Raw genomic sequence first — 25,858 nt, forward strand, 5'->3', positions numbered from 1 at the left:
AGCGCGGAGAGGGGCAGAGAGAGGAGGACAGAGGATCCGAAGCAGGCTCTGCGCTGACAGCAGCGAGCCTGATGCGGGGCTTGAATTCCCAAACTGTGAGATCATGACCTGAGCCGAAGCTGGATGCTCAACTGACTGAGCCACCCAGGAGCCCCGTCAGTTTTCCCACTTCTAAAATGGGAACAACACTTTACTGTATTGTTGTTGTACAGATTAAATCAGATAATGTACACGAAAGGCAGTATCTGGCCTAGAAGAGGAGCTCTGCACACAGACTCTGGACAAGGGTGCCTTGGGTTAGAATTCTCTTTAGTGGCTGCGTGGCCTCGAGCAAGCTATTTCGTGTTTCTGTGCAGAATTTCCTCATCTGCAAAATGGGTTCACTGACGTTCTAGAGGGCTGTTGGGAGGATGTGATGGGATACCACATGTCAAGGACCTAGACCAGGCCCGGACTCCATAAAGACTCCATGAGCATGTTAATTATTTATTAGGTCCATCCCGGCATTGGTGAGCTCATGTCTCCTGTGCCTGCTGGGCCCTGGGCTGTGTTTCTGGGATGGGGAATGGAGAAGCCAGAACTGTTCCCTGGTTTTATTCTCCCCACACCTGTCTGCCTAGTTCTTTTCTCTGGTTCCCCTAACCTGGATACTCCACCATCGTCACCTCTGCCCTATCGTCTGTGACCTCCCCAGGCAGGGGAGCAGCCCCTGGCGGCCCCAGACCGCGGGGAGCAGGGCCACTGGGCTCCGTGGTCTGTGGGGGGGAGGCGCCTGGGGCTGCCCTCTGTCTGAGAAACTCCATTCGTCACCACAGAGGACGAGCACTGAGCTGCACCCCCTCTGCTGGCCAGCACACGTGCTAGGCGGTCTGGGATGAATCACTTCCCACGCTGTGTTGTCATCCAGGCTTGAAACAGAGGCCCTGTGTGCAGCTTTTGTGTGTACGGTTTCTTTCCATTCCATGATTCAGAAAATGCCACTCACTCAGCCATGTGATCCCCTAATCTTCTGCCAAGGAACTGAGTGAGTGCAAAGGTTTGCTGGAAAACCCTTGAAGGACGGGGGAGGGCAGCTGCGTTTGCCAGAAAGTGGACTGAGCCAAGAAAACTGCAAGTTGGAATTCATGAAACCATCATCGGGAAAAGAGCACGGGGGGTGGGGGGTGGGTTAGGTGTTATGAGACCAGAGACCCGCCCACAGCAGCAGCTGTTGGTGTGCAAAGGGCCCTAATGTGATTGTGCACAGATTTCCACCTGCGCCAGCCCCACAAAGATAATGGGATTATTTTGTCTGATTATGAATGTAAAACTTGTTCGTGCAAAAATTCCAATCAATACGGAAAAGTATAAAAAGGAAAGGACGTATCCCCCGTGTGCTATGACCAGACGCTGTTTGCATTCACTGAGACACTGTCCATGCGTCTTCAGGCCCAGAACTGCCAGCTTCTTGTCCCTTGAGCTACTGGCCATAGCCCAGGTCTGATCCTGGCTCCTGCTCCTATCCTGGGACACGGTGCCTCCAAACACATGGGGAGGTTTGCCAGATCTGGACCCCAGCATCTGGGTTCTAGGCCCAACTTGGCCATTAGCTTGCGGTGTGCCCTTAGGCAAATCACTCCGAGTCCTGCTTTTCTATTCAGTGAAACATGGGATAATAAGTGGACTGATTTGTTGGGAGGATGAACGGCATGAGTGGGTATGAAGACTGCAAACCCAATAATCTCTTCAAATACAAGGGAGTGCTGGCTTGATGCCCGTTCCCCTGCCGTGGCTTCGTTAACCCCAGGGCGGTGCGGAACCAGCCACCTTCTCCACAAGCTCTTCTCCAGACACCCTCACAATTGGCTCAGAGCAGGGAGGGGGCCCAGGCTGGGGCTCCCGGTCACGGCAGCACCACACCTGAACACCGGCCCGGCACGGGGGCCAGCAGGCACCCAGTTCAGAAGAATTCAAAGCCCTGTCTTGTCACCAGTTTTGATCCAAGATAACTCTCCTCCCTCACCTCCCACACAGACGGATACTCACTCTCGCCAAGGCTGGGCTAACCCTCAGGGTCATTCCTGCTCAGAAGCACTCTCTGATTTCAGGAACCTTTGTGAATCCCCCAATTTGTGGTATCATTTTTATGATGTAAATGAGTTTTAGTAAAGTCCTTAGCTTGAAAAGAGGTTGTGTACTTACAGCAGGGACGGTAATGACACTATAAGGATATTTAGCTATTCAAACGGCCACTTTTTTTTTTAATGGTTATTTATTTTGAAAGAGAGAGAGGGCGAGTGCATACGTGAGTGGGAGAGGGGAAGAGAGGGAGGAGGGACAGGGCGAGAGACGATCCCAAGTAGGCTCCTTGCCATCAGTGAAGAGCCTGACTCTGGGCTCAATCCCATGAACAGGGAGATCATGAGCTAAGCCGAAATCGAGTCAGATGCTTACCCGACTGAGCCACTCAGGCGTCTCAAACTATCTCTTACATTCATCTCACTAACACACCTAAACTTGCACGTTGGGGACCATCACCTTTGCCATGTTATGGCAGAGTTAAAGAAGGCTCAGGAGCACCCGAGTGGCTCAGTCTGTTAAGCGTCCAACTCTGGATCTTGGCTCAGGTCACGATCTCACGGTTTGTGAGTTCAGGTCCCACATCGGACTCTGCGCTGATGGTGTGGAGCTTGCTTGGGGCTCTCTCTCTCTCTCTCCCCTTCTCTCTGTGTCCCTCCCTGCTTGTGTGTGCTGTCTCTCTCTCTCTCTCTCCCAAAATAAGTAAATAAATAATCTTAATTTAAAAAAAAGAAGGCTCAGGGGACACGTCTCTAAGTAGCACCATATTTCCTCGTGATCCCAGACCCCGTTTCCTGTGCCTCTGCCTCCCCGGCTTCCCTCTAGCAGAGCCAGCTCTGACTTTGTTCCTACCGGGTCCGTGCAGTCTGGAGGCAGGAAGCCCCAGGCGGACAGTGCAGCTCCCGTGGGAGAGCGAGGCCAGGCTGACCACTGTAACCAGTCATTCTTGCACCCTATCAATCGGCTCTGTGCTCACAGACCGTCCCCATGTGGATGCCGGTGACGGCAGCCCTTCAGTCACCTGGGCGAGCGTCCAACCTTTTCCCACAAAAAACAAGACCTGCCTGTTCCTGTGTCTGGGTACTGACCTCCGGTCCCCTGATCCGAGGCCCTGCTCCCACTGTCTGTCCCCTGGCCCCTCAAGGTTCCCTTAAGCCCCAGGCAGGAGACAGGCAGGGGTTCCACCCGCCCCCCACCGCCCTGTCCAAGTGCCTTCTGTCTGTGGTGAGAAGCCACAGACACACAGCGTGGGCCCTGGGCCTTGCCTAACTGGCAGGGCCCTCCCTCCAGCCCATCCTAATTTACTTGGAGCAAACAGCCATGCCTCCTGACAGGAAGCAGCAAAGCGAGGACTCGAACCCGGGTCTTCTCATGCTGTACCACACGTTACCTTGTTCAGACTGTGGCGAGGCCTGAGAATCTAGCATCCCTAAAAGCCAGCCTTGGGATGGAGGAAGCGAAGCTGGGAGGCAGGTGGTGGCCATGAGGAGGTGAGGCAGTACAATGATTCAGGATTAACCGGGAGGGGCCTGTGTGGCTCTCAGCCCTACGGCCGCGCTGAGGCTGCCAGAGTGTTGTAATGATAAATAAATGTGTCGTAATAATCATAATTGCTGTGACCGTGGCAGGTAGTACATAGTGAGCACTTACTGTATGCTAAGTGTGGGGCTAAAATGCCGTACCTGTAGTACTTCGTTTTCTCCTCATGGTCACCTGCTGACATAGCTGCCATTGTCACCCTCCATTTTATAGATGAGGCGGCTGAAGGTTGCAGTGGTTCCACAACTTGCCCAAAGTCATCGTCTCACAGGTGGAAGATGTGAGATGAGAATCCAGGCTCTCTGATCTCATGTTCCACTCTCTCTAACTTCTGTAAAATCTGCTCCTTAAAAACAACAAAAACAAAGGTATAATCTACCCTGCCCAGAAGGTGGGTCAGGAGTATCAGGTCTGCTGAGGAAAGTTGAATGTGTTACTGATGTGTGAGCATTCATCTGGCTTCAGCACCAGGAGTCCCTGTCGCCCCAGGATCTGGGAGGCCCTCAGGGTCTTGCCAATGGCGTGGGGGCGGCGGGAGGGGCCTCCTGGAAGCAAACGGGGTCTCCTGATCCAGGGCAGGCGAACCGTGGCCAGACCACCTTCCCCTCCACACATCCCTGCATTTGTTCCTGGCATACCAGGAGGAAGTCCAGCAAATTATGCCAGGACTCGCTGGTGAGAAGCAGGGAAGAATAAATGGCAAATTCATAAAATGGATTTGTAAAGTATGTATTATTTTTTTAAAGTTTATTTATCCATTTTGAGAGAGAGACAGAGAGAGCACAAGCGGGAGAGGGGCAGAAAGAGGTGGGGCTTGAACTCATGAACCTCAAGGTCATGACCTGAGCCAAAGTCAGTTGCTCAACTGACTGAGCCACCCAGGTGTCCCTAAAGTATGTAATTGATGGTAGGATTTCAATGATAAACATCCACCAGAAAAATACGGCTTAGTTTGGCTTCAAACAAGGTATGTTAATTCAAACAATTTAATTTACTGACAGTCCTCACGGTTTACAGGTCACCTGTGTGGCCTCTCTGCTCATTAGTGGAAGAGTAGACAAGCTGACTGAAAGTGACTGTCATGTGACCTTGTGCAAAACAACCTATGTATATAACTGTATATAAGTGTTCCAAAAGCAGACGGGGAAACATTTAGACCAGTTGCTCTATAATTTTTCTGCCCGTGATAAGAAACATATTTTATATCACAGCCAAGTGCACACACACACACACACACACACACACACACCCAGGTGCACCCAACTAAAACAAATATCCCTAAAACAATTTTTAACCATATTACATGAAATGCATCTGGTATTTTTTATTTTATGCCATTTCATTTAAGTCAAATGTGATTTGAGATGCACTAAATTTTTTTTTCATGATCCATAATGTGTGGCAGCCCACAGTTTAAAAAAACTAGCTGACCATACTGACAGCAAGAAGAAGGAACAGACTGGATACTTTGTCTGTCTTGATTCCCCCTTGGATATAAATTCCCCCAGATCAGAGGCTGTGCCCTCCCACCAGTCCAAGCGGGGACTCTGCATAATGGATCTCTGGAAAACACAGACACTGTGTGGCAAACACCGGGACTCTGAGCAGACAGGGGACTAGGTTCCAGGGGAGAAGGCAGGGGTGCCCCTCCAGAGTCAATATTTAAGTGGGATTCACTTAGCCATAGAATGATCTTCAGGGAGGGGGAAATAGGCTGAATGAGGGTGGTGAACGGGATAGAGGGCGGGTAATGGCAAAGTGCTCCCCAAAGTAGTTTTGGGTGTCGCCGTGTGATCGGCACAAAGTAGGGGGGATAACAAATCGTTCAGAATAGAGACTAGGGAGCCAGCCTTCAAATCCTGGCTGCATCACCTCATCTGTGTGACTGTGGGTGGGCCATTGCCTCTATGCCTCAATTTCCTCATCTATCAAATGAGGACATAATAATATTTAACCCTTTAGGCTGTGATGTATCAAGATGCCAGCTGATGCTAAACAAGAAGTTGGCTAACCTGCCCACACAAATTGGGCTCCACCTCTTGCCAGCGAAGGTCACTTTATATAAAGCATAAAATAGCTCATGTTATGGGGCGCCTGGGTGGCTCAGTCATTTGAGCATCTTTTTAAAAAAAAATTTTTTAAGTGTATTTATTTATTTTGAGAGAGAGCTTGTACACCAGCAGGGGAGGGGCAGAGAGAAGGAGAGACAGAATCCCAAGCAGGCTCTGTGCCATCAGCACAGAGCCCCACGTGGGGCTCAAACTCACGAACTGTCTGCGCTTAACCGACTGCGCCACCCAGGTGCCCTTGCGCCTCCGACTCTTGATTTTGGCTCAGGTCATGATCTTACGGTTCGTGGGATTGAGCCCCGAGTCGGGGTCGTGCTGACAGCGTGGATCCTGCTTGGGACTCTTTCTCTGCCCCTCCCCTGCTGGAGCACGCACGTGCCTGCGTGCATGTGCTCTTTCAAAATAAATAAATAAACTTAAAAAGAAAAACCAAAACAGTTCGTGTGAAGTGGTGCATAAGGGGTGGCAAGTGTTCCAACCCCAGAGATGCTACACAGCAACAGAGACAGCTGCTCCATGAGAGGTCAAAGGTGGGATTCAAAACACTCCCACCTAAAGTTGGAGGCAGGGAGGTTGGTCTTCGGGCTCAATAGCACTCAATAAATTAATATTAAGACCCATCATTACGTAAATCATACTTCTTTCCGGTTACCTATTTCCTGTGCCTATCTGTACAATGCGAGGTAACTGCCTTCCATCCCTCACCACCGCTCTCCGCGGGTGAGGACCATTGAGCCACTTCTCCCAGTTCTGGCAACGAGCTGGAACGAGCACGGGGGTGGAGTTAGTCCGCAGCAAAGGCCTCTGGGTGCAGAGTTCTCAACCTCAGGGTGCATCCTGTCTTCCCACATAATCTTTGCACAGCCCAGAGTTAAAGATCCCTTGAGTGTTGTTGTATATTTCTTTTGTCTGGGTTCTCAGGCTCAAAATGTGTGGGCAGGTCGGTGGCTTTCTTCCACTCTGCATAAGTGGGAGGGAGGTGCCTGAGGACTCAGGTGTGGCTTAGTAACTCCAAAATCACACACTGTCCCTGGCACATGTCTGGAATGCACCAGTAAAGGAAAGGACGGATGAGTTTTGTTCTCCCCATCCCCAATTGCTCAGTCAGGGCACTGGCTTCTCTTGCCTGCAGGAACTCCCTCCCACCAGCCCTATCCATATTCATAGTCCACACTTTTGCTAGAAAGATCTTTTTCAAGTGCAAACGTGATCCTGTTACTCTTTCTCCCTATATTACAGCCCCTGCTTAAGCCCTTGGCAGGCGTCCCACTGCTTACGGTGCATTTCAGAGTCCCTTCACCGCAGAGCCTCAGCTCAGTTCTTCAGCCTCGCCTTTCCCCACCCCTAGGAACCCTATGGCCTCACCAAACACCTTGCCTCCCCTGAATGTGCAACACAGTCTCAAACTTACACGCTTTTGTCCCTGCCATTCCCCGTCCCTTGCCTGTTGGGGCTGTGCCAGCGGGCTAGCTCCATTGTAGAGAATTGCCATGCTCCGTGGAAACACCACGTTCTCTCGGAACCTTTTCCACTCTGCAGTCCCAGGAGCAAATTCTTCAGGCTCCCACAGTTGTCTTACCTTGACTGTTCCTGCCAAGCTGCCCCAAAGGCTCTGCTGGCTTCCAGCTCTGGCCACTAGAGGGCAGTGCAGTGTAGCTGAGCGTCCGGCCTGGCAGCCCCAGGAGGCCGTGAACAAGGGGCTCACCAGAGGCTGACTCTGCCCTCCCTCTTTCCTTAACACACACCAATGTTTGGGCCTTGCCACACCTCTTGGAATGTTGCACAGCCCCCCCCTCGGGCCTCCTGGCCTCTGCCACTCCCCCTTCACTCTTTTAGGCACAGGGCTGCCCCAATTTCCTCCCTTAACTGTTATTTTGATCACCTTTCCCTCTTCTCCACCCCACCCCACCCTTCCTCAAGAACATTCGGTAGCTCCCTGTTGTTTCCATATTAACCCCAAACATCTCATTTTTGGGTTTCTTCTGTTTATGAAAGTGTTGCCGCTTCAATAACAATGAAAAGTTAAAGAAAAATATTTCATAAGTCCATTCCTTGATTTTCTTATGTTTTACTTTCTCTTTTTCTGCGTGTGTGTGTGTGTATGTGTGTGTGTGTGTGTGTGCACATGTGCGCACACATACGTGTATTTGTGGTTGTGGTCAGAGCATTGATACAATCTTAAATTTAACAGTTTTGGCCTGTTTTGAAATTGTAGACAATTTTTCAAGTTACCATTTGTCTTTATAATATGACTCAATATGTCAATATGAAGGAATTTCAGCTTGGGTCTCAAGGCTATGCGGTCCAGTCCTCACAATTTGTGTGGAATGAACTGGTGGGCTCCCAAACCTGGCTGATCACCAAAATCACAATTGTGTCAATGGGACTTGGGAAATGCCTCAGTTCAGGCTCCCCGGGTGACTCAGATCCAGGAGGACCCGGACAGTGCCTGCGTATCAGTCAGGACTGGACAGGTTCTGCTATGGTAACAAACAACCCTCACCTCTCAGTGACTTGACATGAGGAAAGTTTCTTGTTTGCTTGCTCATTCCAAATGATCACCTTGGATTGGTTCGGAGCTCTCCTGTAACTCGTCACTCCAGGTTCCAGGCTGACAGAGTGACCACCATCCGGAGTGTGTCTGACCCCTGTGATGGGGGTGGGGAGGGGGCACGTGGTGAATTACAAACTGGCTTTGCACACCAGCTCTGCCTGGAAGTGCCACTCATCCCTTCTGCTCACATTTCTTTGGCCCTTCGCGTCTACCAAGAACTATGGGGAGCTCAGCCCTGTTTCAGGTACCTGGAAGGAGAACGGGTACCCTGTGTCTATATTTTTTTGAAAGCCCTACAGTTGGGGAAGCATGGCACCAGATAGCTCCGGAGGAAGATCCTGGTGACATGCTTTAGCACAGTCATCCCATCTCTGATCGGGTCTCACACTCGCCAGGGCCTCAAGGAAAGGGGGCGGGGAGTGTGAGGGTGAGGCCTGGTGACCGGCTGGTCTTATTTGTGAGTGCTCTTGTGCAAACAGCCTGGTTAATGAGCGGATGGGAAAGGATACTGGATGATTCAGAGAATCGACTAGAAGCCTGGCAAACCAAGTTCGGGGAAATGGGCAGGGCACACCCAAGGGAGGTCGGGCAGCCCAGTGACAGACACCCAGTGCAGGTGCTGCAGCCAGTGCCATTGACTGCTGACTCTTGACCTTACCGTCACGGCTACACATCACCTCCACCCACCTGCTGTCCTTTGAGGGTCAAAGCCCAGAGCATGAACATCCCAGGGGCTAAGCCTGGGTCATACACAATCTAGAGGATTGTCTGGTTCCTCCCCCCCGCACAATACTACACACTGGTGGGCACCCCAACTGGTAAGGGAGTTCTAATGTGGGCAGACGCTTCCCACTGAGATTTACCAATTCCCTCTTCAAAATGAACTCATCTGGAAGGCATTCAAGAGTTCACCTGATTCTCTAAGGAGCTTCTCCACTGCTTTTACACAGGGGAGTAAAAAGAGAGAGGTGTGCATTTGCTTATCATGTCTGCATTGGTTCCATAGAGGCCGCCAGTCTCCACCCAGCAGAACCAAGCTGACTGGCTGGGATGCGGTTACTCCTCTGTTCACCCCAGAAGGACGGGGCTGAGGAGCAGGAAGGCGGCTTCTTCACACACCTGCCTTCACAGAACAGACAGAACAGTCTGTCAGCGGGGGTCAAGGTTTCAGTGAAAACAAGGTGTGAAGTAACCTTCATTGGACTTGAAACGGTTGAGTAAATGGGCATTGTTGTTTGTCATAAATGTTGGCTGCTGATCAAGTTATTTTGACCCACTTTTAGCAACAGCCTTTCCTCACAGCCTGGGGCCCACACGGACACCTATGATCCAGGCACAGTTGCTGGGGGAGGAGGCCTCGGCCCTTCTTAGAACAGCTCCAGCGATGGGAGGAGGAGAGCAAGATGGGTGTCACAGCTTTCCCTAAAACAGTGATTTACAAACAGGACCCCCGGGGTCCCGTGTTTGTACAGGCCTGGGTAGAGAGCCACCAGTTAAAATATAGGACACTCAGTTAAATTTGAATATCAGGTAAACAAACAAACAAACAAACAAATATATATATATATATATATATATATATTTTTTTTTTTAGTATAAGTATATCCCATGCAGTTTGGGGATATACTTACACTCCAATTTTTTTTTTTTTTTTTTTTTTACTCTTCTGAAATTCAAACGTAACTAGATGTCCTGTATTTTTACTTGCTAAATCTGACAACTTTACCTGCATGTGCTGCTTTGCTTTTATTTGCTTTGGGGCTTAGGTTAGATTTTTTTTTTTTTTTTTAAATCGAACATCTCACTGCCAAACACATAAAAATTTTGAAAGTCATGGCTAGGTCTTCGTGTTTTGTTTTTTTTTTTTCCACATTGAAAATCTTAGCTACAGCGGACGTTTCATTCATTCTTTCACCCCATGCACATTTTACGGAGCCCCTCTGACCGCCCAGGTACTGTTGCAGACGAAGGGGCTACAATGAGGCAAATGAGGCAGAACCACTGCCCTCCAAGAGGTCTCCTGAGTCTCTGAGGGAGACAGATAGCCAACCACACACCTCACGTGGGCAGAAGTGCAAGGTGCAGGGAGGTGGCTAACACCAGGCAGGTCTCGGCAGAACAGGGAAGCGCCAGGCAGGGCAGTAAAGGGATGCCAGCCAGGCACTGCCGCTGGCCCTCGGGGAGGTTGATGAGCACAGAATTGGGGAAGGCACTGACTCTCTTGGACTCTCCTTTCCTCTTACAGTTTCATCATGACTTGGTTGAGACTGATTAAATAGTAAAGCATCCACTTTGTGTGTGGTTGACTTATAAAAAAATATGACACTGGCAAGACATTTCCTAGGGGCATCTTTAGGATTGAACACTGGGGTCCAGCCCAAGGTCTGCTGGTTTGGGCTAGAGAGGATATTGTTCAGAAGCCACTTTTTTTTTTTTAATGTTTAGGTTTTGAGAGAGAGAGAGAGAGAGAGAGAGAGAATGAGTGGGGAGGGGCAGAGAGAGAGGGAGACATAGAATCGGAAGCAGGCTCCAGGCCCTGAGCTGTCAGCACAGAGCCCGATGTGGGGCTCGAACCCACAGACGGTGAGATCATGACCTGAGCCCAAGTCGGATGCTCAGCCAACCCAGGCGCCCCTCCAGAAGGCACCTTTAACCGTGTCCTCGAGACTCTGTCCCGACCCTTAGCAGTAACAATCGTGCGGCCGAGAGAAATTAAGAGATTCTGAAGAAAAAGACATGTTCAAAGGGCAAAAACACTCTTCACCTTATTAACTCCTAAGTAAACACGTCAGCCGGAGTGTCAGGTGAGTAAGCTAGCAGGAACCCAAGTGTGTGAAGGGCGGAGCTGTTCTCTATCGCTCAAGGAAATAGCAAGGGTAAAACGAGAGTTCTCTTATTATGAACACTAATCGTCTGCTTTGTGGGTTTTTTTTTTTTTTTTTTTTTTTACCATTAGAGAAAACTATTTCCTTTCTGGAAGAGACTCTTTTCTGGGAACCGGGCCTGGTTTTCAGTGAGTGTCGCAGCCTTTCCACACGTAGCTCGGGACTGGGCACCTGAAGGTGGGTGTCACAGGGGCTGATGGTGGATGGGGGAGAAGCAGCCTTGGAGCCTGGACACTCTTGCTGGGAAGGCGTGAGTTCTTCAGCATGTGACTGAGCCAGCATGGGCTCAGCAGCAGCGTGGGCTGTGGAGACGAGGCCCAGAGAGAGTGTGGTGCGAACAACCACGCGTAGCCCGAGCATTCGTGGGCCAACCGCAGGCCTGTGGAAAGAATGTCATTTTCTCCTGCTCCCACAGGGAACTAGAAATAGAACTCTGCCCTTTGTCCCTGAGCAGCTGAGGCAACTGCCCAGCGTGGGTGTCACCGACCACAGGCCCCTTTGTTCCTCTCTCCCACACTCTCCCTCTCCATCCCTTCCTCCCTGACCTTAGCCCACAGCCCGTGGACACTGCGGGCTGCGCCCAGGCCTGCCGTCTGGCATCTGGGCAAAGGTGGTTTCTCCTGCCCGGCATCGACGGCCCGTCTGGAATGTGCCGTGCTCCCGGCTGCTAATGAAAGCACACGACTGCTTCCTCACGGGCGTTGGCGTTGCCACCACAGCCTTCCTCAGGCGCTGACCCTGACCCGGGGCCATTCAGCAACGTACGGCTTCTTCCCAGCAGCCACCCCAGTGTCACACACAGGCGTCTGGGGTTTTCAAAACTTCACCGCCTGAGACCCACGGTAAGAGACACTGTGCCTTTTACATCGCATCCCCCGCATGTGTGAGGTGGGTTCCAGGTGATCTCCACACACGGGCCCCGTCCGTTCTTCCTGCTTCCAGGCTTTCCCAGGGTTTGGTGAGTGGGAAGGAGGGGGAGGAGTGAAGGTTAGTACTTGTTCCCCATGGAGGTCAGCTCAGGCTGGCCGGCAACTCCCTTGGCTGATGGTCACAGCTCCTGCCTGTGCCCTCTCTACATCCCTCTGCCTCCAAGTTCTGGAAGTGCCTTCCTCCTTTAAGCCTCGAGCCTAAGGCTGCTCGTGAAGCCCCGGTGCCTAGACCTGGCTCTGCACTACCCCTTCCGATTTCCATACAGCCTGCATACACCTTTGTAAATAGTCCCTCTTATCAAATGACCTTTAAATGACCCAGTCAGAATGTGCTGTCTTTCTATTTCTGTTTTCATGTAGCGTGTGTTGGTACGTTCATGTAACACACGCACGGATGCAAGACTTCTGAACATTCACCTGTACTGTGATTCTACTCTAACTGTTAAAAATATTCATCCCACCCACTGAACTAATCCCATGACCCACTTCCAGGTTTCCATCCCCCCGTCTGAAAAGCATTGCTTAGGACCAGCCCGGTGGAGACAGCTCTTCTCTGGCCTCGAGGTAGCTGCTAGAAGAGGTCAGCAGAGAACAGGCCATGGAGGCCATCAGATGACTGCAGAATGGGTGTCATGTGGGACTCCCCTTGGCACAGTCTAGACTCCTCTTTGGGGGACAGTTCCCTTCTGTGGTCATTACATTCCAGGCAGCGGGTTTCCACTTTGCAGGCGAGAAAACCTGAGTTGGTCAGAGGCCTGCGAGAGGGCCATGTTTGGGGGTGACTCACTACAACACGAGTGTAAATACCGTGCTGACTCAGCCACTCACAGTGAGGATACAGCTATCGAGTGGGCTGATGAACCACATTCTCCCATCAGCACCCTTTCTCTGGTGGAAATTCTGTCCGGAAAGCCGGGCTGTCACAAGGGCCTTGGCCGGCTCGGCTCCAGAGCAAGGGGTGGGGGGGGGGTCTCAGGAGCCTGGAGCACACCTGGGGTGGCCTGAGCACCTTCTTTCTAGGATATCTGCCTCACGGCCTCTCCTTTGTCCTCATACCCTTGCTGACCCACCCCCTCAGGCTGACCCACTGACTTTCTTGTTCTGTTCCCATCTATGTCTGACAATTGAAGCTACTTAAAACTTTTTTTTTTAATGTTTATTTTGAGAGAGAGAGAGAGAGAGGGAGACAGACAGAGAGCAAGCAGAGGAGGGGTAGAGAGAGAGGAAGGGACAGAATCCGAAGCAGGCTCCAGGCTCTGAGCTGTCAGCGCAGAGCCTGATGCGGGGCTTGAACTCAGTGAGATCATGACCTGAGCTGAAGTCAGACACTCAACCAACTGAGCCACCCGGGTGCCCCTGAAGCTTCTTACTTTAATTTTTGGTAGCAGTGGGTGGGGGTGGCTGTGTCCCCTGTGGCCTCCAATGGCTGCTCAACAAGGAGCCAGCACGTGTGTTTGGGGGGGTGGGCAACAGGAATTCTTCATCTGCCAGGTGGTCCAGAGATGTATGGTCGGGGTCTAGACCCCATCCTGTAACGAGCTGATGGCATAGCACTGGTTTCCCCAGTTTGGACAAAAGGAGACTGAGGCTCAGATAGGTCAGGTGACTTGGTTGAGGTCATAGCATAAGCCAGTTGCCAGGTGGCCCTAGAAGCTGTCCACGAATACACATGTATAGTCTGAAAGGATGGAGAATGCTCCCTTCTCCATAAGCTCTCTCTCTCTGAAGGCAGGAGTGTGCCCTTTTCAGTAACTTCCCTCCCCACCCTGCTGGCCACTTGCAATGCCGAGGGAGGGGTGCCTGTTATCTGCACTTGCTGACAGACACAGTCCAAGGACCAGCTTCTTGTCACAGGGAAGGCCAGTGGGAGCCTCAGACCACAGGGAAGTGACTCCATGAACACACCAGACCGTGGCCAGTGACTCAGCTGCCTGGCTGATGGACGTCAGTCCCTCACTCTGTGGCCCTTCCCTTTTCTCCCCAGAACAATAACAAATCCTGGCTCTGTGATCTGGTCACCATAGGAACTGGAAAACATTTGATGATGTGGGGCCTCTGGGACAGGTGGGCCGAGTAGGTCCAGATACAAACAACCCTTTCCTGCCCCTTCACCCCCAATCCGGGCATCTCACCTACTTGGAGCAGATCAGGTAAACAGTCAGGGGCAGTTACACCATCATCTGAATTGAATGACCTTGCCTGAACCAGGAAGTCTTGGGGGGTCACAAGTCTTTGTGCCCATGGGATCTGGCCCAAAGTCCTGTCGGGATGAAATGGGACTTCAAGCACCCCTGTCTTCTTTGGAGACTGAGGATCACACAGTGTGCCCCCACCCTGCATGCATGGGCCCTGTCCTGGACTGTTGGGAACATGAAGAAGGGAGATACCACCCCCATGCTCAGAGAGCTCCTGGTCTGCTGGGCACGGGACACATTCCTGGACGGAGTTTAGGTCCCAAGGGACATCAGGAGTCACCAGGGAACACTGAGGAAGGGGGCTGGGAGGGGGTTTCTGGTACGGGATGGGGTTCCGTGGAATGGACCAGAACTTTCCATTTCCAACAAACCCCGGTTGAGTGTGGGGTGTACTTAGCCACTCGCGCATGACGGGTCACGGAGGACCACTGGGGCCAGGGGACTGGATTCCTGTACAGGCTCAGCCACCTGTACCTTCTCTGCCAGCCGCTTTTCACACCTCCCATCCTCCCCATCGCTCGTTCAAGACTCACGGGTGCCCTCCGTGAAGGGCGCTCAGCTCAGATGGCTCGACAATGACATCCCACCCTCCCTTAAGATTAAACAGGTTCACACCCAGACTCATCTCCCCCACTCCCCACCTGACGTTGCCTCTTCCCTAAAGCACCAACATTATTCCGTTAGTCCAGCCATTCTCCTTATCCAGACAGCTGCCAATGTCTGATGAACCTCCTTCCACATGAGTCTCTCACAAGGGGCCCTCCCTTTCCTCCCCCACAGCTGCCACGCTGGGCCACCTTGCACGTGACCACCGTAGCCACCTCCTAGATGTTCTCTCGGTTCCATCCATGCTTTCTTCCCCAGTTTTTAAACCTATTCTTCAAGTATCGGTATTCCTGGGGGTCTTGGCCTCTGCCCTCATTTCCAGTATTTTCAACTTTTTGTTGGGCATCACCTCAAGCATTTCAGATTCAAAATGTCTGGGACAGGGCTTGCATCCTGTCCCCATGGACCAACTTATCGTCTTCTATTTCCTCTCTTGGTTCACGGCCCAGCCCAGCCAGAGAACCAGGGAGCCCTGCTGCTGTCCTCCGCTCCTCCCTCTTCACGGCTCCTGCCCCGCTGGTGAGCAAGGCCTACTGACTGCGGCCCAGGAGTGGCTTCTGCTGGCATCGCTCTTCTTGCCTGCCAACTCCCCTGCTGCTGTTGTGGACGCGTGTGCCAACCTCCTGGCTCGTCCCTGCCTTGTGGCTTCGTCCCCTCCATCCTCCTCCATGCAGGGGTCAGAATTCACTTTCTAACACATGGCTCTGGTTATGGGACTCCTGCTCAGAAACGCTTGATCTCCTCACTGCATGAGAGTGACATCCAGGCCCCTTCAGGAGGGCAGGTGAAAGCCTCCCAGTCTGGGCCCCAATCTTCCTTTCCAGCCTCATCTCCCAAAGTGCACTCACATTCATTCTCTCTCTCTCTCTCTCTCTCTCTCTCTCACACACACACACACACACACACGCACGCACACACTGGTCACACCAACCTGCTGGTCTCTTCCTTGCCCTTTAGTAGTGTTGCCTCCTTCTTTGTGGTGACTCTTCCGCCTGAAACCCCTTCTCTTCCCAACCCAGGGAACCTCCTCCCTCCCCAAGGCCCCAAGTCCAGCTCAAATGTCTTCCCAGCCCCACCCCACACGCCAGGTCCAGAGCAGAGTGCATCACTCCCTCCTCTGTGTGCCCACAGGACTAGAGCATTTTCCATACTGAGCAGTTCTTGCTTCTGGCCTCCTCCCCTGGCCTGCGACCAAGGTGCTGGTGCTGTCTTATTCCTCTTGGCTGCTCTGTCCCTTCTAGCTCTAGCCACGTGCTCCGGGGATGCCGCCCAAACCCAGGAACCACGCTCCCAGGCCTTCTTCCTCCTGACCTCTCCCTCCCTGGCTCTTAGCATCTGCCTCAACCTCCCCACCTCTACCCACAGTCTCCCTCACACGCTGGGACCAGCATGGCCCTGTGTCCCTCACGAAGGTCACCTGACCCTTCCGTGGGCAGGACATGGGCTCTGTAGCCTGTGCACCTGAGCTCGTGCTGCTCTCCCAAGGGACCTCCTCCTTCCCTCTGCCCTTCCTCTTGCCCAGCTTTTTTGCCTGCGCATCCTTATTCGTTCTCCAAGGGGGTGCAAACCCCACACCCTGCTGGGAGCTGCCTTCAATCCTCTCAGTCAGGATTAATAACCCACACCCCTCCCCCAGTGCTGTTCCATCCTTCCGTCAGGGCTCTTAACCATGTGCTTTCTTCTCCTGACTGTGGGTCCCGGTGTCACTTATTTCCATTTCCCCATGGTGCTTTGCACCTAGTAGCTACCCCCCGCCCCCGCCCCGCCAAATGTCTATCAAAGTGTTGGATCCTGCCATTCCCTGTGCAAGGCCCCGCAGTGGCTCCCTGGGGCCTATGACAGGCTGGGACTGCAGGCACACAGGGGAGCACTGGCTTGTGTGCTCATTCTCTGATGGTGGGGTTCATGAAGCTTCTGCTGCTGCAGTGGGGCACAGAACCCTGGGGTCGGGGGAAGAGTGGTGCCCTCAGCTCTCAAGTCAGCCACCCACAAGGAAACCTCCCAGCCTCCCATGCCTGCTGGGGACCAGCAATTGCTGGAGACTTCCTCAGCTCCTTCCTCGCCAGCCCTGGGATGCTTCCTCCCCTCTCACCATCTCTTCCTTCCATCATCTCCATCATCCCAAATTCCTGGAGTTGGGCATGCAGAGACTTCTTAACTGCCCCCACCTCCCCCTCCTGACACCCTCCTCCCTCTCTCCAATCCTATCTTCCTGCATTTAACAGAGAATCTGGTTCATCCAGCCCCTCCCGTCTGGCACACTCTACAGGCAATTACTCTTGCAATTCCCCTTCCCTGGAACCCCTCCCTTCTTTTCTCCGCTGATCCACATCTGTGGTTCTGGTCTCCCCCTTCTCGCGAATTCTCTGACGCAGAACTGACTCCCTGAGCCACATTACAGTCCTGTTGCAACCAGCAAGCACCACACCATTTAATATTTAATTATTCTCCACACTTAAAAAAAAAATGCACATTTTCTTTCCCCACCTCGATTATAAACTTCTTAGGGGTGAAGCGATTTTTTTTTTCTTGCTGGGGAAGGCAGGAGAATGTAGGCTTTCTCCAAACTCTCTTAGCTTCTTGTTTGTGCACACAATTTTCATAGGATCATTTATTAAAGTCATCTATTAGATGTCTGATAAAATCTTCCTTGGACAACCCCGAAAATATATCACAGGTTACAAGGAGGCCTCACACGATAGACTTCCTGGACTGAAAATATATGGACCAGAAGCCCAACCTCCTCCTTCTGTCTAGCTTGTTGGGAGGGCTCTCTGAAGGTCAGGACCTCCACACCATGGCAAAAACTGCAGCCCTACCACGTGGTAACCGAGGAATGACATGCATATCATTGGAGCAGCGCTGTGATGCTTTCATGATCTTGACCCTGTGCCCAAGGGCGGGGAACCACTTGTTCCTCCCCTTGGCCCTACAGAGCAACTTGTCTGGAGATGGGGGGCGAGGGGGGTGCGAATCCAAGGCCCTTATGACGTCCCACAGGCAAGCCCATGAGCACCTGGGGCCCCCGGGCCTCCTGGGAACATGCGTGGCATGACCTGGGGTCCAGGAAAGGCTCAGGGGTCAATGCCCAGCGCTCATTTTTCTCCTTCTCTTCCTTACTTCCCTCCAGATTCTGCGCCTTCATCCCATACACCTCACTTTACCTCTTTCCTGCCAAGCTCACCGTTCCTTCCACCCACACTTCACTTCCACTGAGCTCCCTATCCAGTCGCCCAGGCACAAACTCTCAATAATCTCTACCTGACCCACCTGGGGACTCCCTTCCCCTTTCCTCTCCCTTTCCTCCCTCTAGAAAACGACTTCCCACAGGGCACCGTGGGCAGTGGCTGTGGCCCCTGGAGTTGGCAAGCACCGGGGTCTTCTGGAGCCCACTTTCCTCGGGCCACAACACGTATGGAACCACTCACCGAGCACTTACACTGTGGGCTCTGGGGAAACAAGGGGGGACAGGCCTCGGGATCTGGTGGTGAAGCAGGGGGTGTGCTAAACAGGTAGGCCAAGTGATGCGCCGTGGTGTGGAGATGTACCGGCTGCCAGGCACAGAGCGGCAGCCAGCGCTGTGGTGGGGAAGGCGGCCCAGGGGAAACAACGTCCGGGGGAAGCCTGCAGAAAGGTTAGTGGTTGGCTACAGGCTTCGGGAAATCCTGTTCTACACAGAAGCCAGATGGAAGGGAACATCTTGGGGGAACTGCCGGCAGGTCCATTCGGCTCAGAAATGAGTGAACGAGAAGGGGAGAGATGTAAACGGGAGACGCAGGCAGCAACCCCAGTCCACAAAAGGAGACTGGACTCTGTCCAGGAGCAACGGGGAGTCGCTGAAGGGCCTCACACAGGGACTGATGATGCTGAGTAGCTTAATGTCGAGATACTCATTTCTATACACATAATGGGGTAAATTCAGAGGGAGGCTTGCTCCTGCCCAAGTTCACATTCAATGAGTATTCTAAAGAGGAGAGGCCTAGAGAACTGCCCCAAATCCACAGTGAGCAGGACCGAGCTGGCCCTGGGATCTGTGTCTGCACTGGGAGAAGCAAGGCATCGGGCAAAGAGGGCAGTGAGTGGAGAAGCTGAGACTCTTTGGTTCTAACTAACAGAAGTAGCCAACTTGATCTGACTTAAGCCGAAGGAGACACTGGTTGTGAGGATGTAGGTCCAGGGCAGGACAGCAAGAGACCTTTAAGAGGAGTCCTGATTCAGAGGCGGGGTCTTCTCGAGACCTCCCCTCCCATGCCTGCCTGCAAGTGTCTATGTCATCTCTTCTCTCTGCAGCCCTTCCTTGGTCCCTCTGGCTGCTGGCAGGGCCTGTTTGCCTCACCGACCTGACCTGCAGGTGGTGACTGACAGGCTGGCTCCGGGTTTTAGGTCCAGGTTCTCAGGTGAGAGACTCTGTGAGCCCAGGAGTATCTGGTTGGCTGCTGTGGCCAATGGTGTCACATGTACAAATCCAGGGGCTGGGGCTCATGATGGGTGCCGGGGGTAGCCCCCAGAAGACTGTGTACCCCAAGGCTGTCAAGCTCAGCATGGCATGCTGTCCCCCCAGCTGGGTATACAGTTCTATAAAACTTTATAAGCTTAGAGGAAAAAAATACGCAGATCTCTATAATCCAAAGGATTTTAACGACAATAGTTAATACCTTTGAGCACTTACTCTACGCTGGTTACTTTGCTAAATGATCACACGTAGTCTCTTAATTCTTGCGGCCCCGTGAGGTAGATGCTATTATTGTTTCCAATTTATAGATAAGACAACGGAAGTACAGAGAATTCTGGCTGAGCCTTCCTGTTCAGTTTGTGAGGCACAACACCTGCCTTAGAGTGCAGACGAAGAGAAAGGCTGCCTTCGTATCCAGGGGTATGCTAGTAAATGTTTAACAGCCGGCAATCTGGGGATAAGTTCCAATTTGTAGCATTTGCTGACTTCCAAGGTATAAATACTCACATGGCTGATTTCAAGCTACCAACTTCCCAGGGCCAGTTTGAGCCGGTTTCTGTACACACGGACTCTCACCCATTTTGGGTGACGGTGGTGGTGGGGGGGCAATGTCCAGGAGTTATGTGATTCAGAGCAGTGTTCTCCAAGGGTGGTCCCGGGGACCAGCCCATCAGCAACACCTGAAAACTTGAAATGCAAATTCGCTGATCCCACTCCAGGCCGAATGAATGGGAAGCCCTGGGGGTTGGGAGCAGGAGGACTCAAAGACACTCTGTGTCTTCACAGCCTTCCCCCTCCCCACCCTGCCCCCCTGCCCCGGGGCTTCTGATGCATGCTCACTCAAGTCTGTGGACTGCTGGAGCCATGGGGCCCTGGGCCCTTTTGCAAACCCAGCTTGTCCAAGTCTTTTTTTTGTTTTTAAATATTTCTTTATGTTTTTATTTATTTTTGAGAGAGAGAGAGAGAGAGAGAGAGAAACAGAAACAGAGTACAAGCTGGGGAGGCGCAGAGAGAGAGGGAGACACAGAATCAGAAGCTCCGGGCTCCAAGAGAGAGCCTGACATGGGGGACAGAGCCTGACAGAGCCTGACATGGGGGTCTCGAACGCATGAACCGCAAGATCATAACCTGAGCTGAAGTCAGATGCTTAACCGACTGAGCCACCCAGGTGCCCCCAGCTTGTTCAAGTCTTTATTCTGCGGTTGGAAGAATGGGGCTCATTTCCTATGCCTTGGCAGATGGGCAAACAGGCCAGAGAGATGAAGTTGTGCTGGAAAGTAGTGGCTGGGTGAAGTGGGTTAAGACATCACCCTGCCACCTTGGTCTGGTGGGGCAGATCTTGGCAGAGTCCCTCAGCCCTGACCCTCCGCAGGTCTGTGAAGCAATGAGTCCTGGACCCCCGGGGCGGGAAGGCTGAGCTCTGATGGCCAGAGCAGAAGGAAGGAGGGGGAATCCAGGGGCCTCTAGCACTGGTTTTTCTGAAGAGAGAGAGAAATGAGGAAAGAGGCACATAGATGCCTAAGGCTCAGTAGCACCTGGCCCTGGCCCTGGCCCTTTGAGGGGGCTCCAAATCTGCAACAAGTCCTGGGACTGAAGCATGAGGGGCTAGACCAGCAATCTCCAGCCTCAGGTCCCAGCCAGGAAGACCTGACAAGGTTCCTGGGGCAGAGATGGGCTGGGAGCCCCAGGTCCAAGGCCCAGCAAGACGCGTCCGCTGTCTGGCTGTCTCAACAACTTCCCTCAACCCCACTCCAGATTTACTATTAACCAAAGGCAAACAAATCGAGAGCCAAGTATCCGAAATGATGCAAATACCGTGTCAGCCCCGGGAGGCCGTGCAACACCTGGGAAGTCAGCGAGGGTGTGATATCACCCGAGAAGTGCTTGGCGCGGGCTGCGGGTCACGTGAGGTCGCCCGTGTGCTCCGGTCACACGGGGGGGGAGGGGGTTCCCCACTGAGCTCAGTGTTTCTGATGGAGAACCAACACACAAACAGAAACTGCCCTGTCACGATGAGGTCCGTAAGTCACGTGAGTTTTTCTCCCCAGAGTTTTAGTCACAGAGCAGAGATTCAGGGCAGGCATTACTCAGCAGAACCAGACCCCGCTGGGATGCTGGCCTGCTTTTGCTTTGGCCGGAAAGTCAGAATTCCAGTTATGCTACTTGGAGGAACAAAGTTCTGTATAAAAGGTTCCTCAAAGGCATCTGCTCTAGAATTTCTTTAGCAAAAATCCCGGACCCAACACCAGCCTTTGCCTCCCTACTGGGCCACAATGCCTCTGTGGTGTCTCCTCTGGGTTTGGCCTCGATGTCTCCCCAGGGGGAGGCAGGCTGCTGGAGCCTACACTCCTTCCTTCCAACCCAGAGTGGCCCATGTGGGGACGCTTCAGAAATTGCTGTTAGGCTAAGGGAAGATTTGAGCTTTAAGCAGACAAAGCATCCTGCTCAGCAAATGCTGAGCAAATGCCTGGTTGTAAGCTGAAAGTTGTAGGCAGCAGGGAGGTATGAGGTGTCCGGAAGGAGGGGGGCAATGGTCCACCTCCATTCTCCTGCCCTTAATCTTCTAGGCTCTCACTCTTTGCAAAGCACCTGTTGATCACCTGGAATCCTGACACTGGGTGATGGTGTGGGCAATACACAATAAGCTGGCAGCTAGGTCACTGTCCTCAAGAGGCTTACATTCCATTTAGGAAGATAAAACTATCACAGGCTAGCACAGTAAGAAGCAATAGGGAAGAGCATGTGATTTCCCACAAACTCAGAGCACTGAAAAGCATGGATGGTCCCTGTGCTGGACACACTGCATCTGAATTCTAACCCTGCCACTAACTAGCAGCTGGGTGACCTTCGGCAAGTTGCTTAAATTCTCTGAGCCCCAGTCTATACATCTATAAAGTGGAGACAAAATTCCCAACTCAGAGGGCTGTTGTGAAAAAAAAAAATGGTTGCAAAACAGTTGGCAAAATGCGCAGCACACAGTAGGTCCTTGATAAATTTTAACCGTCCCCTTAATTCCATTTTGGGCCAAGATGGGTTATAAAAGATGAATTTGTCCGGTTTCCAAACTTGGGAGATTAGAAGCAATGAAGTGAAAGGAGGCTTAAAAAGAACAGGGAAAACTAACACTTAAAGCCTGACAATGAGGGAATATTTAGAAAAAGTATAAAAGCAGATAACTAAACCAAATAGTGCCTGGGGACCATATAGTGTGGAAGCAGTCATCCCCACCCCATAGCCTCCAGGGCTATCATATCATAGGACAGCAGAGTCAATGATGTTCAGTCAAACCATGTTCAATAGCCTCTAAGGAAGCCAGGGATGAGCATAATGCATTTTAAAAACATTTTCATCCAAAATATTTAACATTTTAAAAAAAGTGCTTGACGTGTGCGGGGCTGGTAAATTTTCAGGTGTCCAGAAAAGACACGATTTCCCAGTGGTTGGATGAGCTGGGTTTTCACTCTGCTTTTCATATATTTGTCAGAGATTTTAGAATCATGCTGAGCACGTGATGGGGGCTTCACAGACTCCTGCTGACTGATAAATCCATGAAGTGTTGGAGTACCAGTTGCTCTGTTTTCCATTTTCAACCAATTTAGGCATTAACTGATTGAGGTCAGGGACAGGCTCCATCTTCTCTTTGAATAAGACAATAACCATCTCCAGCCTCTCCTGACACCCCCACCAACCTGTCCCTCCGCCTATATTCCGGATTTTAGTTGACGGCACCATCACCTGCCAGACAACAGCAATAACTCCCTTAATGTAATTAGCAGGTAACTGCAGTCCCAGATGCTGCCTAAAGGGGGCGCTCAGCCACAGGCGCTGCATGGGCATCTTGCGTGCACTCTAACCCCTGAGCTTCCAAGTCTGAGGTGAAACCTGAGGCCCTAGGATTTCCTTGGCTTCGGGACATCCCTGTGGGAGTGGGGGATTCGAGTTCCTTTCCACTTGAGGCACACAGAAGACCCGAAGGGCAGGAAGGTAGCCCCAAGCACAGGGTACCCAGAGCTTCACTGCTGGTCACCTCGCCCAAGGCGAGAATGTTCCCAGGACACTGCGCTGCCTGGCTTGCTCCTCACATGTCCTGCCTCCACCCAGCCCTTGACGGGGGGCAGACTCTGCTGGCTGCTGTCCAGAGCGGGAGGGACTTGGTCTCCAGCAGAGACCCACTTGCCTCTCTGCCCTGCTGGTCCTCCCAGCCTGGAGTGGGCCTCCCACTCTGTCCCTTGCTTTGCCTCTGGAGTCCCCCACCAAAGGTGCTCTCATCCTAGTTTTCCATTTGATTTCTGGCTTTTATTTCATGTTGATGCTTTTTTTAAAGTGTCAAACAGTTTACAGTTTAAATCTTTCTGGGAATTAGCTGTAATAAGACATCTTTATGTTCAAAAATGGCCACTTGGAGCACTCTAGGAATCTTTATTTCCTATTCCTTCCGAGCCCTGTCCAGGTCCTGGTACGGATACATGCTGTCTGGACCTTTCTTCTTTCCTTCTCTACAGAAGCTTCCTGGGGCGGTGAGCCTGGAGGGGTGAAGGGAGCACGGTAGATTCTGGAGTTTGAATCTGGATGCCATTTACTAGCTGTGTGACCCTGAGTGAGGTATTGAACAGCTTTAGGTTTCATTTGCCTTATCTCTAAAACGGGTGCTGGAACTAGTCCATCATGTGTGAGGGTAATAGGAGAGGCCTCCCTTCCCTCACTTACTTAGTGAACTGCCTGGGTGCATGGTAAGTTCTTATCTGATCCCCCTGGGGTCCATTTCTTCCATGAATCTTCCTTCATGAAAGTCCTGCCCCCAGTGGGGCAGAGACCACGAATTACCCACTCCAACCCTACTCCCCCCTTTTCTGTACCAACAGAATCCCAATTTCTATGTATGGGTAGCAATGTGACAAGCTAAAAAACTACATTTCCCAGACTGCTTTGCAGTTAGGATGTGCATGGATCACAGTTAGGATCAATGAGGTGTAAAGGACAGTCATTGGGAGGGGCTTCTGAGAAAGTGCTTTAAAATAGACTTGGGGTCCCTGGGTGGCTCAGTTGGTTAAGCATCCGACTTCAGCTCGGTTCACCATCTCATGGTTCATGAGTTCAAGCCCTGCATCAGGCTCTCTGCTGTCAGCATGGAGCCTGCTTTGGATCCTCTGTCTCCCTATCTCTCTTCCCCTCCCCTGCTTATGCTCTTTCTCTCTCAAAAATAAACATTAAAAAATAAATAGAATAGGGTAACTCAACTGTGCTCTTCTGTCCCTTACTGTTTCCCCTTTTTCTTGCCTGAAATGTGAATGTGATGTCACGTGATGTGGCCTTGTCACATGACCACACAGCAGCACTGAGGATGGTAGTCATACCCTAAGTATGGCAGAGCAAAAGAGTAGAAGGAGCCTGGGACACTTGAAGGCACGGTCCGCCGGACCTCAGGATTATGTCGCAGTTAGTTAAGATTTCTCCTACACGAAGCTAGTGGGTCCCTATGGATATGTGGGCTGACAGCCTTGCCCTCTTTTCTGAGCTCCAGTCACACACATGGTCACAACCGTATTCTGGGAGATTTGAGTCAAAAGCAAAGTAGCCTAACAATCTAGACTTTTGGGGAATAGAAAGTTTGAGATTCCCCAAGGATGTCTGCACCCACGGCTGATGAGGCCATGCACTCAAGTTCTCCATCACCTGGTACTTAGGCAAGGTTCTTACGCAAGGCAGGTGAAGGCGGATGGCAAAGCAAATGCCGTCTGCAGTTCTGTGGGATTTGTTACCTCATCGGCAGCGTGATGGGGAATGCACTCGTAGAGGCCAGCAGACCTCCAGCCTGCCTCTGAGGTTTGGGAAAACAGTCCGTTTTGTTTATACATGCATGGGTTCGAGACCATGGAGAAGTACTGAGTCCCACCTTGGGCGGTGTTCATTATTTCTTCCCATGTCCACATTCTGTATCCCCAAAGAGCTTGTTTGCAGTTGAATCTAAAGGCGTTTGCTGTGCACTTTCCACATGCAAGTTTCTGTGCGAAGTGCTGGGGGGGTACTCAGAGATGAAAAAGACCCAGGCCTTACCCTCAGGCAGGGAGCTGACAATCTAGCTGGGGGACATAAGCATATATAATTCTCATGAGTGCAGGAGGTGTGGAAGGGCAACCACAGAAGTAGAGGGGGAGGGGGAGGTACAAAGAGGCGGAGGCCCAGAAGGGGAGCTGCATCTGAGCTGGGCTTTGGAAACCGAGTGGCATTTCAACAGGGGGTCATGTTGTGTGTGTGTGTGTGGGGGGGGGGATCTTGCCCAGGCTGATGAAGCACAGGGACCAGGAGACAGCAAGGTCACTGGCATGGAGTGATTTCAAAATGGTCACAGTCTAGTGAGGCTACAGTGTTGGGAGCCAGCAGCAGTGAACCTTGGGTGCTGGGCGTGGGAGATAAGGCTATGACTGAGTTTGAAAATAAAAATAATGGTGGCCAGCATGCACTGGGCATGTAATATGTGCCAGCCACCCTTTTAAGTACTTTCTGTGAATTAACCCACAACAACCCTATACGGTGAGGACTACTGTTCTTCCCATTTTACAAGTCAGGAAA

This window comes from Lynx rufus, unplaced genomic scaffold (genome assembly GCF_022079265.1).
Source record: "Lynx rufus isolate CCGP_SWC_20201006 ecotype Redwood Valley unplaced genomic scaffold, mLynRuf1.p SCAF_15, whole genome shotgun sequence".
Classification (NCBI taxonomy): domain Eukaryota; kingdom Metazoa; phylum Chordata; class Mammalia; order Carnivora; family Felidae; genus Lynx; species Lynx rufus.